The 16,358-nt window shown below is 37.7% G+C and overlaps 1 long non-coding RNA gene across 1 annotated transcript; it reads left to right on the top strand.

The window, feature by feature from the left end:
* Positions 1-108: 108 nt before the first annotated feature.
* LOC114472245 (uncharacterized) lies at positions 109-3,613 on the top strand. Its single transcript, XR_003675073.1, has 2 exons — positions 109-194; positions 1,865-3,613. It is a non-coding gene; the product is annotated as an uncharacterized LOC114472245 (long non-coding RNA).
* The last annotated feature ends 12,745 nt before the right edge of the window (positions 3,614-16,358 follow it).

Below are 16,358 nucleotides of genomic sequence, written 5' to 3'. Positions count from 1 at the left end.
TCATGAAAGCACAGCTGTAGCTTAGCATGTATCATGTTGTTCTCCTTAAAATGCTCCCGTCGCTTCTTCTTTGGTGGTCAGTTGTTTTGTTGTTGTTGTTGTTGTTGTTTATGATGTCTTATTATCTCGAACAGATCATACACAATAGGAATAGTGACCCAAAGCCTCCCAATGGAAGATGAGGTAGCAGTAGGGTGCGTGTCTGATGTGAACCATCTGAGTCGCATATTAACTCTGCTCACTGATCATGTGACAGTTCGGTGCATGGCCAGGACTGTCTGTATCAGCAGAATGAAACACAGCGTTTAAAACACACTGCTTCAAATATTCATTTCTTTTTTGATGGAATGGAGCTTGTAAAAAGTTCATTTTCTGTCCAGTTAACTAAAGATATGAGCACAATTCTCTTAAATAGACAATATTTCTGATACTTCTACATTTAAGATCTTAGGTTTGTGGCTTGTCTGAACGTTTGTGCAAATTTGTGCAGTTTGTTTGCGTTTTTAAATCTAATTTCTCCGTAGTTTTGTGTCCTGACGTTAACGTGCATGTCTATTCTTTCTCTTTGTGTATTTATGAGTGCGTGGGTGTGTTTGTTCTGAAAAACGACCCTCATGGCAATGAACTCGAGTGCAGTGTCATGTGTAGTTGAAGGTAGCTGTGTACATCGCTCAAGCTTTTTTCCTGAGCCTCATGATGATATGATACACCAGGGTTTTTTTTGTTTTTAACTTCAGCATGTTTAAGGATGCTGCTGGAATATAAGCATGTGTGGCCTTTAAACTGTCACTAAACGCTGCTCAGGTTGCGGTCGGTAAATCATGTGCCCAAAATGGTTTCAGTTAATCAAATGGCTTGCTTTGTTTTTAATTTTTGCATTGGAAACCTTAGACTAAAAATATATATTCAAGCTAATTTCCAGAGCATTTTAAATTCCAACGCACAGCACTGAGCTTCAGTTTGAAAGGAGGTGTTTTTATAGTCGACTACAGGCCATAGGTGAAGGAAAGAAATGTCCACAGAAGCCTAAATATATTGCAGCATAACTAAAGAAAGGGCTCACTCTCCCTGCAACCTCAGGTTATAAACTCTTGGAAACGGTCCTGTTTCTGACCCACAAGTCTGCCTTTGGAAAACAAGTGAAAAAACAGGGACTGTCCCTGTTGAACAATAACGAATGTAACCAATAGAGGGAGTTTTCTGCATCTTCAAACACCTGCCTAAAATGTACAGGAGTACGGTGTACATTTTAGGACATCCTCAGGTCTCAGAGTGAGGTATCTGGTATCAGGAAAACCTCTGTCAACAAACTGACTCATTTGTCAAACCAAACGCCATCATAAGAAACGGCCTCAGGCTTCAAAATAACTGTCATCGGCCTCAAATAAAACCACCTCAGGCCAAGAAACACGACATGACGTTGTATTTTGAAGAAACCGGAAGTACACATGACGTCACCATTATGTTCTGCTTTGGATACCAGAGTAAGTTGAAAGCTGAAATTAAAAGATAGAACGGCTTTTCACTGTCGAAATTTGAACTAGTATATTAAATATTCAAACTTCAGGTTCTTTCAAAAAGTCAAATGCCTTGTCATGTTTCACAGAAGTGCCTGACTTCACAGCACACATCTAAAAACAACAATTCAAAATTAAAAGCTTTAAGGCAAGAATGGAGTGTTAAAAAAACACATTGAACTAATCACACAGCCATTACTTCTCACAGTTTTCTCATAACCAAGTGAGTGCTTTTGCTAAAAAGCCTGTTTTTCTTTTGTATTGACGTTCAACACTAACCCATCCTGCTTCTCCTTAATCACTCCTAAGTACCGGTACTCACCTGCAGCCTGTTTTCTGTTGCAAAGCCAGGAGAAAGTAGCCTGCGTTAGAGTGGACATCAGCCCGGACACGCCTGGAGGAAGCTCCACTGCTGAGACCTTCCTTTGACTCTCCTCTCCTCCTCCTCCTCCTCCGTCACATCACTGATGAGCCATCATGAGGTTGATCTCAAACCGAAGGAGAACAGGCAAGCCCCCCCCCCAAAAAAAAAGCTGTGAGTCCATTTTGACTTTTAAAACAAAACAAAAACGAGCAGCTGACACGACGATCTGTTAGAGCACAACTTTGCTGTTACTGCCCTGGGAATTCTCTCCATCGATTCATTTTCCTGTCATCCATGAAGACAGATGCCAACGGAAGGGAGGGGCGGGGCAGTGGTGGGGTGGGGGGCTCACTGAGAGTTTTCATTTCTAATAGTGTCTCCTTTTATTTTTAAGTGTTTGATTCTAACTGTTGTGCTGAATATCAGCGCCAATGCTCAAACTACACCAGCTTCCAACCAACCACATCAGATGAAAGCCATTCAGGTACCGTCAGCAGTGTAAAACATACTGAAACACACCTTCCTTCGTCTGTGAATCATTTCTCCCTGTCAGTGTTGACGTTGCTGCTCAAAAGCTGGTTCGTTGCTTTCACTGTAAACGCTTCGTTACAAAAGCGATCTTAAAGAAATATTATTCTATTTGTCTACGTGAGTGTAACGTGCTCTTAATTATTTTTGTTTTTATTTTTAAATATAACCCAACTTCAGAGGCCATAGGACGTCTGTACTGTACAGTAAGCACTTTGCCATTATAGTTTCTTACTAAAGTTAACAATAGCGTTGTTGGTTCTCCTGCTATAGTATTTATAGAGCTCTCGTTCAAAAATAAAAATAGAAAAGTCTATAAAATAACTCAGAAGTCTGCAGGGATTTCTGACTGCGGTCACTTTGTCACAAGTCAAGCGAGGAGTCGCTGCGATCGTCTCGTCGCTGGCGTCAAAACTATTTTAATAGAAGCTGTCAATCATAAAATGCACCAAAGGTGCAGGATAGGAAAGAGTAATAATTGGTAGCTGCACTTGGTTTTGTACTATTTGTTGTTGAAATTGTGCGTGTGTGTGTGTGGTATAAAGATTGTTTATTGTTGCAAATCATTTTATGCAAATATTTCTACTGTATATGTAAGAACTATAATATTCTAGTATTTTTGGTCTTATTTTGAAAAGGTGGAATCCAGTTTAGCAATAAGTATTCCATACTGTGCAGCCCGATGGACTGAGAGGGTAATATTATTCAGTCAAAGATCTATTTGTGAAATCATTTTTTGGTGTCTGTGTCAACATTAGACGGACATGTGCTTATTACGTGCCTTGTTGAATCTCTTTTAGTCTCATACGGATCATTTTGAAGTGTTGAGAACGGATGTAGATGTACACACAGTGGCACACCAATGCCAAAGACAGACTGCCATTATTTCCTAGTAACTCTGTTCTCGCACCTGTTTGCAAAGTCGGCACCACCGACATCTTTGACGTTTTAAAACTACCTGCCAATTCCAAACCCTACACACTTGTCGTGTCTGTGTGTGTTTGACTTTCACAAGTCCAAGATTTAATGTACCATTTGTCCAAAGTCTGTTCTTGTCGACATCAGCTCTCATCTCATATGGTTTATAATGTTTTACGGAGAGTCCTGACCTCCTAAGCACTTAATATACCTTATGTTGTTTTAAATGATGACTTCTACATTGTGGCAGGTCTTTGCAAAAGCAATAAAAGTGAATACATGGTGACTTTTGTCTGTCTTTATTTACTTTATTATCCCGCGCCACAAAGTGGAAGGGGGATCAAGGTTTGGGCTTCGTCCGACTGAGTTAAAGGAGACAGCTTTTCTCAGACACTGTTTAAGATAGGATAACCAAATTCGGTGTGTAGCTTCAGGGTATCGATACCTTGATGGAGTTCGAAAATGAGAAGTGTAAAATTATTTTTTCTGGAGTTATTGCCCTTGTTCTGTTTTTCTTGACTCTGGGTAAGTTTGTGTGTTTTGACCTGCTACTGTTACTGTATTAGTCGGAAATCTCCATCTTGAAAGCCCATGGCCTACTGGTCTGTACTAACTAAGTTCTTGTATTTTTGGCTTGAAAAAACATTAGCTTGTGAGTATATTTAAGTGTACTGTTTGATAACACTCCTAAGAATGTGTTTGTGAAAGTTAAGCATAAACGGTGTGTTATATGAATCACCGTCGAATGCGGTAAATGTTAGAATGAGCATATACATGGGTTTTCTCATAGACGTTAGCATGAAGCTAGCTGACTTTTTGTATAGTGGTATTTTTATCCCCCGCCACAAAGTGTAGAAGGGGGATATAGGTTTGAGCTCCGTCCGTCTGAGTTAAAGGGGACAGCTTTTCTCAAACTGTTTAAGATAGGATAACCAAATTCAGTGTGTGGCTTCAGGGTATCGATACCTTGATGGAGTTCGAAAATGAGAAGTGTGCAATTATTTTTTCGGGAGTTATTGCCCTTGTTCCATTTTTTTTTTTGGCGGGGATGTTGATGACTGTCTTCTTGTTTCTTCATCCATTCAGCGGATAATTGTTGCGTAAGTACAGGATTCCTTTGAGCATTAGTTTTTGGAATGTGTCGTAATGATGGATGTGCTTGTGTTGTACATAAAACACACAAAATATACACTAGTGATAACCAGTGTATTTTTCCAGCTAACAGTTGCGCCGATTTTACAACTGCTCACAACAATTGGAAACAGGCTAAAACTCAATGCTTGCAACACGCCCCTTCGTCTGCCCCTTTATGTTGGAAGGCTGTTGATTTTGTGTATTAAAAATATTAAGGTGCCTTTTTTTTTGGTCAGTGTACGATAAATAAACGTAAATTAAAGATCAGAGTAGTGGCTCGACCTGAGCTGCTACGATTGTCTTTGCATTAAACACACACTAGTACACACACATTTCCTTACTCTTGCCTTATGATAAATCCGAAGGTTAAAAGACCCTTGGTAACCGGTGAAAAGTTTTTTATATTACGTTATATTGCGATTTTTAAAATGTATTTTTTATTTTGTGACTTCATTCAAAATCGACATCCCCAGAATTGAGGGTTTTTATTTATTTATTTCATTTTTACCATCTCAGCATATGTGATCACAGGTTAACACTATAGTGTACACAATGTGCAGTTGAAATAAATGTCAGAGCACTACTAGTATTATGTTTTTAGAAGTGTATGATTACAATTTTGGTTTTGGATGAGGAAAATAAAGAAATTAAAAATGCAATAATTGTTACTATTGATTTGCTTGTAGAATCACAATGAAACAAAATTGCATATATATATGAATCAGCATCCAAGTATTGGGACAAAATCATATAGTCCCAGCCCTAATGTGTACAGTAGATGCATGTAGAATGTTTAAATATTTGGTTTCAGGTTGTTTTTGTGATCTTATGATTAATGAATATTTCTCCAAAGTCAGAAATCAAAGCGTTAGGTAGACATTGTGTGTTTTTTTTTCCTGGGACAGCAGATGGCAGCAGAGATTTACCTCATACGTCACTGGAGGAGAGTGTGTCATCTTTTACCTATTGGCATATGATTGGTGTGAGGTGAGAAACTTACCATTCCATCGTAGATGAACAAGCTGAAAACTTACATTTGTGAGATTGTGGAAAGATGCCACGCAAGAACATGCACACAGCACAGGAAACTCATCTTAACTTGTTTAAAATTAATTTTTTCTCTTCAGAAAAAACATTAAGTTCCGTGGCATGAAAAGTGAATGAAAGTAAATTACTTCGTATGCAAATTTGAGTTAAATATTAAACCTAGAAGAGCAACACATTGTATGATTTCAGTGCACAAGCAACTTGGTGGCAAATAAGTTTCTCTAATCTCTAAATATGTTATCATTAAACCAGAGGAGTTCAGTCTTCCTGAACTAATGCTCTAACTAAGGCACTTTTTTTTTATTTTTTAAGTAACGCAAACATTTCTTTTCACACTTTTTGATTTAAAACTGCCTCTCGCAAGTTTATCGACTCCGCCATATACAATGGGTTTGTTGGCAAATGGTCATGTGATTTGAACTTTGGAGAAGTTTGAAACATTGCATTGTGGGTTTTGGAATCCCGTAGAAGAATCCAAAGATGGCGGCGAAGCGGAAAAGTTTCTCTAAGAAGTGTTTTTACTTCGTTGTTATGGTGATTTATTGTGTTTCATCGCCGGACAAAGAAGATGATGTTTTCATTGATGCCATAATTTGTTGTTTATTGTGTACCCAGTGATTTGATGAAACTCCGATGATTCGGGTGTGTCCGTGTTAGCTAAAATAGCAACAGCCACCAATGTTTTGTCAACAACGTTCAATTCACCAAAACAGCAGAAATATCTCTTTTGCCAAGTATTTGGTGTTACACATCAGTAGTGGATGAGAACAACTTTTAAAATGTTATTTATCGGCCCCAGCATCTTTCAGTAATACGTACAGTCACCAAGAAACTCTTTACTTGAAGTTTTACACATAAAGGCTGACATCACTCTGTCATTATTATGACATGACACCTGTCATTAGCATGAGTCAGGTGTCATGAAATGTTCATTATCCTAACATTTTGTTACCCTAACCCTTCATTAAGCCTAACCCTTCATTACCGTTACCCTAACCATTCATTACCCTAACATTTTGTTACCCTAACCCTTCATTAAGCCTAACCCTTCGTTAAGCCTAATCCTTCATTACCCTAACATTTCATTACCCTAACATTTCATTACCCTAACCCTTCATTACCCTAACCATTCATTACCCTAACCATTCATTACCCTAACATTTTGTTACCCTAACCCTTCATTACCCTAACCATTCATTACCCTAACATTTTGTTACCCTAACCCTTCATTACCCTAACCATTCATTACCCTAACATTTTGTTACCCTAACCCTTCGTTAAGCCTAATCCTTCGTTACCCCAACCCTTCATTACCCTAACATTTCGTTACCCTAACCCTTCGTTACCCTAACACTTCATTACCCTAACCCTTCATTAAGCCTAACCCTTCATTACCGTTACCCTAACCCTTCATTACCCTAACATTTCGTTACCCTAACCCTTCGTTACCCTAACCTTTCATTAAGCCTAACCCTTTGTTACTCTAACTTTTTGTTACCCTAACCCTTCATTACCCTAACCCTTTGTTAAGCCTAACCCTTTGTTACCCTAACCATTTGTTGCCCTAACCCTTCATTAAGCCTAACCCTTTGTTAAGCCTAACCATTTGTTACCCTAACCCTTCATTAAGCCTAACCCTTTGTTAAGCCTAACCCTTTGTTACCCTAAACCTTCATTAAGCCTAACCCTTTGTTACCCTAAACCTTCATTAAGCCTAACCCTTTGTTACCCTAACCCTTCATTAAGCCTAACCCTTTGTTACCCTAAACCTTCATTAAGCCTAACCCTTTGTTACCCTAACCCTTCATTAAGCCTAACCCTTTGTTACCCTAAACCTTCATTAAGCCTAACCCTTTGTTACCCTAACCCTTCATTAAGCCTAACCCTTTGTTACCCTAACCCTCCATTACCGTAACCCCTAACCTTAACCCTAACCCCACTCGATTCCTCCACCTAACCCAAAAAATGGTTTTCAGTTTTGTAAGAACATCTGACTGTTTAAAAATCCTGATGTTGGCACTCACATGCCCTTGACAACACGTCCACAGACACATGAGGGTAAAGATATTTTGGGATGAAGCTGAAATCACTGATCCAATCTGATGTTACTTCCAAACCCCCTTTCTTCTTCTTCCACATCAAGGCTCATAAGTCAGGAACACACACTGGAACACTGTCTCGTCTGTATACAGAAGACAGGAGAATAAACAGCCAAGTGCTGCCAGAAAACCATCCCACAAACCCCACAGGGATTGGATCTGCCCTGGGCACAAAGGGCCTGGTTATATTTCACTGTAGGATGGCCTTTTGTGCCATTGAAGCTGCTCCTCGTCCAACCTGTCTGCCTTCTAAGCTCACAATCAGGTCTTATTTAATGAAAAGTCCACTTGGGAGGGGAAGGGGGGTGGTTGGCTGAGAGCGCAAGTACAGGTTTTCACATGGGCTCCGAATGAAAGCTCACCCACTGCACTTTTCTCACACTGGATTTGTATGGTAAGGCAGGATTTGCTGAGAAATGGGGGAGGGTGTGGTGGGTGGAAGGGCCTTTTCAGTTTCTTTTTTTTGGGGGCAACAATAGTCTTTGTCTGAGTTCGACCACCATTCTTATTAAGGTTAGTGAAAAAGAGGAGGAGTGAGCAAGAGGAGGGCGTTTCTCCATAGTTACAGTCACAAAACAAGGCAGTGCAACTCCAGGCAGGCATATGAAGGACTGGAGCTGGTGAAGGGAGAGCACGCCAACCTGGATCTGATCACAGAGCATCCTGGGAGGTGATTTTTCCACCATGGACCGTGACAGTCAGAGTGAAGACACCCTCTCCACCATGGTTCTGGAGAACATCAAGAATAAGTTGATTCATGCATTCAAAGCTACAGGAGAATCCAGAGAGGATGCCGAGGTGACCGACGTCTCCAGCATCCGACCAGTGAGCATCAGCAGGAACTACCAAGCAAACGAGGAACTGCGTCGCGCACAGATCGATGGAGCCATCACATGGTTGAGGTCTGAACTGGTAAGATTTAAATGACACAAGATTATAGATCTTACACACAGATAGAGCTTTTGTTTTCAACAGGTCTAATTTTATGTGGCCCCCAAAGTAAACGTAATAAATGACAGAAAAATACACAAAATAAAAGCAAGAATACATGCAAAATAAAAACAAAGAATTACAACATGGCAGAAAAAGACAAGAAAAAAAAAACTAAAATACTCCCAAAACTACTACAAAAATGAACAAACTGACAACTGTAATACACAAAATTACTCCAAATAACACACAATGACAAGAAAAATACACAAAATTACAAGTATACAAATTGACAGATAAAGTAAGCAAAAAGACAAGAAAAATGACTCCGCAAACCCACAGTAATAACAAACAAGAAATACACAAAAATTACTACAAAAAAAAGCAAAATAACATAAATACACAAAAGGACAACAGAAATGCACAAATGCAATCATAACAAGCAAGACAAAAACAAATGAAAATACAAATAATTGAAACATTGCAGAAAAACACAGTAAAAGTCAAGAAAATGCACTAAATGACTAGAAATATAAAAAATTACAGAAAAAGTAAGCAAAAAGAAAATAAAAATGGATAAAATGACTCCTCCAACCCACAGTACTAACAAACAAAGAAATAAACAAAAATTACTACAAAAAAATGTAAAATGACAACATACAATACGACACCAAAAAATACACAAAAGGACAACAGAAATGCACAAAATGCTATCACAACGAGCAAGACAACAACGAATGACAGAAAAACACACAAAATTAGCATAAATATGTTGTTCATTCCTGTGTTGACGCTCAGATTGGTCATTATTCTAAATGCTGACATGAATGTTGATCATGTGGCCCTTCGATCAAACAAACTCATTTTTTTGTTTTTGTCCTGCAGATGGAAATGCGCTCGCAGGACCTGCAACTGGCTCAGACGCTGCTGGGACTCAACACAGAAATCCAAAGACTGAGGAGGGAAAGTTTTGGAGGTGTGGATGTTGAAGGGGAGGAGCCACAGTAATGCTTCAACCAAAGCTTCAAACTGAATCCTGTGACTGATGCACATGGAAAGACTGAGTTTTACTCAAATGTTTATATTTTGTTTGACTGTTCAGGCAGACAAGCATCATGAATGTAGAAATGAAGTGAATTAAAAAATATGCATGAAATCAAACTTTTTTTTATGCCTTTATTGAGCTGATGTATGGTTAGGTTTAACTGCAGAGCTGCACGATATTACTAATAAAGACTCAAAGTTTAATAATGGACAAATACAGTAATAGATTATTATAGTAATGACACAATGCTGTTTAAAATATAAGCTACATCCCTTTAGTTGAGCAAATACAGTTCAGTGGTTGGGAACCGCAAGCAAAGTGTCAATTTTTGAAATTTAAATTACCAGAACTTACTTAAAAATAAAATAGATTTCATTTTTTTTTAAAAACTTTGTTGTTTTATGAAGCTGTGCCCCAAAGAATAAGGTGGAAAGTATTGCTAACTCCTGGTGTTTCTTAAAGAGAAGCTACAGTTAGCATTGGGTTGTTTTAGCATTGAGCGCTAAAATCAAGGTATTGGAAACTTTAATTTTGTGATTAATATTTACAATGTTACTTCTGTATGATGTTTTTAGCATCATTTAAGTAAACTGACTGCAAAGTTTTAGTTAACTATGAAAGAGCAAATGGCTTCTTTTAAAATGCTAACTGAGAAGCGACAGTTAGCAGTGGGATAGTTTAGCTAGCAATGTAACCACATGTAGAAAATCTTTAGATTTTTTTTTACAAGCTTTACATTTTTGACAAGATTTTTATGTACGTAGAAAAAAGATTTTACAAAAATAAATAAATGTAGCCTAGAAATTTGTAGGCTAGTGTTTGTAAAACCTCTTTTTGGATGTTTTTTGCAAGAATATTCACAATATTTACGCTAATATGTGATTATTTACAGGTTCTTCTCTCTATACCATTATTCTGTATGCAGTTAACCAATTTGATCATAAAAAGCAAACCTTAAAGCGATACTTATATAAAGATACAAAAACAATGCCTTTATTTGTTCCACAATGTACAACTAGCGTAGCATTGGCACGGTGGAATCTTTTGTACACATTTTTAAACAATTTTTCATCAAACATCAGTCATTGTGATACAAAATACTGACAACAACATAAAAATACAGAAAAACAATAATCCATATTTATAAACCTTGTATTAGAATTAACGGTAACACTTTATTTGAAGTTTTATACATAAGACTGACATTACGCTGTCATTATTAGCATGAATAAAGTGTCATTAAGGCTGTCATTAAATGCCATTTGTTACCCTAACCCCACTAGATCCCTCCACCTAACCCAAAAAATGCCAACATAGCTCCAAAGTTGTCATAATTTAGGAACGACACTTAATGACAGCTTCATAACAGCCTCCATGGCACCTCATTCATAAGGACAGCATAACTATTGCCAAAATAATGATTTCCTCCATATTTAGTCCTTTATCAGGGTTTTATATGGTAGTTACAAAGGTTACATTTATACATCCTATCTATAATACAAATATTGTGTTGGCACCATTGTAATGCTCTGTCGATTGCTCTTAGCAAATATTTTCCATTTTTGTCACGCTTTATTATAATAATATTACTACAGTATCTGCTCTGGTTACAACAATATTTCAACCTTTGTAGGTATGAAGTCTGTTTTTAACACTTTTTTTTAATTTTTTTTATTCGTTTTAAATGAGCGTTCAAAAGCTGAACTTGTCTCATCACTTATGTTGTGTGTCTTCATGGCACAGATCTTCTCCTGCTGAATCCTCTTCTTGAAACACGTTTGGGATGGCAACACGGTGGTTGTTTGACACTGGAGGAGGAGAAGATGGTTTCTCCTGAGCTGGAGTAGGCTGCACTGCCACTTCCTTCTTCACTGTCAGAGTCCCAGTCGCTGCTCTCCTCCTCCTCATCCTCCTCCTCATCATCATCATCAGTGTCCTCCTCGGAAAGCTCCAACTTGAGTTCCTGGATGCCTGAGTGAAGCTCCATCAGTTGTCGGATCAGTGCTTGGTCCTGGGAACGCATCTCCATCTGTAGGTGGATAATTATCCTGTTAAGCTGGACACGAAAATCAAACCTCACATTGAAAACCAACAAGTGTCCACCCTCAGTGGGATACTTTATTTCAGCGCTGCTTTCATTTAAATGCTAATGCATGTGTCATTCTTTTCCCCTTTTTTTTTCAGAGAGGCTCTAATTACAGGCTTTGTAAAATAAGATATTCAGAATTCCAAGAGTCCAAGTTTTTCCTAAGGGCTCAGGAATGCAACCCCCCCCCAAAAAAAAAAAAAAAATCCTTGGAGTTGATCTGCATTTCTTTTCTTAAGCAATTACAGCAGCAGGCTGAATGTGGGCACTGCGTCAGACCTGCTGCTTCCATTGTCTATGTCCACACAGGATTAGGAGAAAACACACGGACATTTGCTTTGAGTCGCTTTTTATATTATGGGAAGAACACTGTGAACTTCTTAGTACGGAACAGAAAACGTCTCGTTTCAAAAGAGGATTTGTGCGAATTGAGGATTCTATCATTGAGATCCCAGATTTCCCAAAGTGGGGTACGCAAATTGACATACAGGGGGTACGTGAAAAAAAAGTTCAAAACAGCGTGAAAACATTAGAGGCTAGAATATAAATAGGTCAGTAGTCAGGAGCCTCCATGCATTGTCACAAATTACACATTGACCTATGTAAGACTACCCTCTAGACTTCTGCGTGGAGAGTAACTTCTGCTGACCTGCCACTGCCACTTCAAAAAGTGCCTTGATTATGGGCGTTACCCTTGAAGCAGTAAGACACGCCCACTCAGGCAGCTGTTCAGTGCTGGCAGTGACAGGCCGCACGCTACACGCAGCCCCACAGACACTATTTCACTCACAACCAGTCCCTGCTCTACTCCCGCTATGAGCCCCAGAACACCACCTCACACACACATAAACCAGGAAAAGACACACACAGCAGTGAGAAGCACACACAGAGACAGACGGGGATACACACACTGTGTCTGTACATACACACATACTGTAGCTTGATGAACCTTCAAATATTTGTTCAATCAACAAGTGTTTGGTAGATGTTTTTTTTTTTTTTCAAAATAAAAGAGATTGGTTTATTACTGAAAATGACAGTGGGCGAATAATTAAATAAATGAAGTGATAAATCAGAATAAGATGTTTTGCTGACTCCCCTTTTTTTGAAATTATATATTATTCCTCAACAGGAGAGGTAAAATACACTGTATATGACATTACATTATTATGTTTTTAGGTGCGCAGGAGCAAGTGGTACATGACATTATCATCATTCATGAAATCATTAATTCATGGATTCATGTTTCATGAACTAGTTCATGAAAGTCTAACTTCAGCTTTCTTTATCTCAAGTACAGGTTGTCTGTGTTTCTACGTTGACTCCTGCTTTATTCTGTGTGTGTGTTTGCTCTGTTGCCATGACGAATCGTGTGGATAAATGCTCTGAATCCCAGCTGATTTATTGTGCTTGAACCCTCGTGCCTTTATTCACTGAGGTGCAAACAAAGCACACATGCTCAGCCCCTTTCAATAGAAACACTTGTTTTATAAGGACTGACATTGTAGCTGCATGACTACGACACAGCTGGGAAACAAAAAAACAGCGTAACTTGGAGGGGAACGACTTGACCTTTTGCTTCACTGATGATCAAACAGGTCAAATATTATTATTGTACATAAGTTTCACCTTTATATGAATAACTTTATTAAGTGTGTTAAGACTCATCCATTAAACATGTGTAATTGTTCTGTTTGCAGGTCAAGGCTCATACATTTCTAACTGAACGCAGTCCTGTGAGACAACGAGACGAGACAAGGTCATGTAAGACAGACGTATGTTTGCAACATGTGGCCCGGGGGCCACTGGCCCCCCCACTCTAATCTTGTGTGGCATCAAAAGTACGCACAAGATGACAGTAAAATACACAGAATTACTACAAAAACACAAGAAAAGACTCCAATGGCAAACAAAACTACAATAAATGTACACAAAATGACCACAAAAACACACACAAAAAAGACTCCAATAACACACAAAACTTCAATAAAAATACAAAAAAGTACAACAAAAATATACAAAATAAATCCAAAACAAACAAAATAGCAAAAACACCAAAATGAAAACAAAAAAAAAAAAATACATTAAAACACATCAATATAATTTTTTTTTAAAAATTACAAAAATTACTCCCAAAATATCCAACATAACTACAAAAACCCACAAAACAATATAAACGGGTACATCTCAAAAAATTAGAAAACCCTTAAAGAGTTTAATATTTTTTCATTTCATGATCTTGGCTCATGACACACAGACACTGAATTTTGGGTTTTCATTATTTGTAAACCATAATCATCAACATTTCAAGAATTAAAGGCTTAAAATATTTCACTCTATGTGTCATGAGTCTATATCATATATGGGTTTGACTTTCTGAAATGAGTGACCAAAAATATGAAACTTTTTCATGATATTCTAATTTTTTTTTTTAGATGTACCTGTATGTACAAAAATGAAAAATACAAAACAAAAAACACAACTCTATGCTCAGATTGCTCATTATTCTAAATACTGACAATGTTGATAATGTGGCCCTCAGATCAGACAAATTAAGAAAGAAAAAGAACAAGATAAATCAAAATTAGACAGAATATGTCCAAAACGATGAGACAAATCAAAACAAAAGGAAAAAAGACAAGAAAGCTAGTGGGAAAACACAAAAATTCAGGTGGGAAAGACCAAAAAGACGAGGGAAAACAAGACGTGAAGATGCAAAGAGATGAAGAAGAGATGAGAAACTGAAAAAATAATGAAGCTCTGATGCTGAATGTATGAAATGAAGATGAGCTGCTCATTCTCACCAGTTCTCTGCGCAGCCAAGCCAGAGCGCTCTCTAAGTCCAGTTTGCTGTCCTCTCTGTGGGACACGGTGGTCCTGCTGCGGGGGTCTCTGCTGCACACGCTCTGTTCAGCATCAAAGCTGTAGGTCTTACAGCTGAAGTCTCTCAGTCTGTTCAGCACCACTTCCATCATGGTAGGAGTTATGTCTCTGTCTCTGCTGTGCAGCGTCGTCCGATAGGACATCACTTATGAGCCGCCCACCCTCATGTCCTCATCTTCCTCATCTTCCTCTTCCTCTGGATTCTTTTTCACATCTTCAGACGTCAGTGCTTTCTTCTCATGACTGACCTGGAGCTGTTTACCACTTTTGGGTCTTTGTAACTAAAAAAAACACACAAACAAAAAGAAAGAGAGATCATTAGGATGATGGAGGGAAGAGGGGGAGGCTGGTGGTTACTATGACGACGGAACTTTTGAAATCACAAAGGCCTGGATGTTTTTTCTTTGACGTATGTGTGCACTCACACGCACACACGAACCCTACACTCCACGAAGCCCTCGTGGTCCTGATGAAGTGTCTGGTTTTCAGTGTGAACAGCCATGTGTAACTAACCCTCCTCATGCCACCTTCTGCTCCTTCTGTAGCCCCTGGCAACCATGTGTCTATTCAACGCTCACTGTAACAAACCAAACACAGGTTTTTGTTTTCAGGGGTCCTGAGACGGTACCACTGCCGACTCAAATCAGCCTGTAATCCTATTTTTAGAGTCCAACTATGGCTTCCTTTGGACGCTTTCAAAAGGAAACAAACGTCACCTTTTTTTTTTAGAAAATTTAAAAAGATTGTTTGTGTGTTAGAGCATCTTTTGAAGAGGAACAAAAAAGCTCTGATGACGACACTTAATTTTAAGTTTTGAAACATGCAACAGTATCATCAATACTTGACCGATAACTGCCACAGCATTCAAATTTATCAGCTTTTACAGTAGTGAGCAATATGAGCATGAATACGGCAAAGAACAAAAGGATTATGTGTGTTTTTGGGGTCATTCTCTGTGTTTTTTTTGTCATTTAGTGTATTTTTGCTGTTATTTTGTGTGTTTTTGCTCTTATTTTGTGTGTTTTTTAGTTATTTTGTCTGTTTTTATTGTTGTTTTCTGTGTTTTCTGTTAACCTGTAAGTTTTTTGGCTTCATATTTTACATCTTTGTCATTTTGTGTGTTTTTGAAGTCATTCTGTGAAATTTTTGCTATTTTTTTGTGTGTTATGAAAAATGTTGTGAAATTCTGTTTTCATTTTGTATATTTCCTGTTCCTTTCTCCATATTTTTGTAGTAATTATTTGTGTTTTTTTTTTTCATGTCATTTTTTATATATTTTTCTTATTCTTTTGTATGTGTTATCACAATTTTGTATATTTCTGGGGTCATTTTGTTTAATATTGATGTTTTTATTTGGATATTTTATTGCAATTTTGTGTGTTTCTGGAGTCATTTTATTCATTTTAGTTGTCATTTTTTTTAAATTTTGCTGTAATTTTTGTATGTAAATATGTGAATAAATAATAATAATAATAATATGAATAAATACCTGGATGAGATATTTGTGTGTTGAGCGACCACTCCAAACAAAGGCTAAAGAAATTAATTTCAAAACATTAAATATGTCGATCTGTGATCTTTCTCACATCAAACGTTTACGTTTTGTGATATTTATTGTGAGATCGTTAGGCATTCATGTGTTTTACATCTAAGCAAACAAAAATATTTGGGATTTCTTTCCCAGGATTGGGCTCAGGACTCTGGTTGTCTATCTGTTGAGTTTGTAAGATTAAGTCTGGTTTAAAATTTAAAAAAAACAATATAAAATTTGATCTATATCTGCTGTCAAAATGTCTACAGTTATTAG

The sequence above is a fragment of the Gouania willdenowi genome, chromosome 11 (assembly GCF_900634775.1).
Source record: "Gouania willdenowi chromosome 11, fGouWil2.1, whole genome shotgun sequence".
NCBI lineage: Eukaryota > Metazoa > Chordata > Actinopteri > Blenniiformes > Gobiesocidae > Gouania > Gouania willdenowi.
This window is presented reverse-complemented; position numbering and strand designations above follow the sequence as displayed.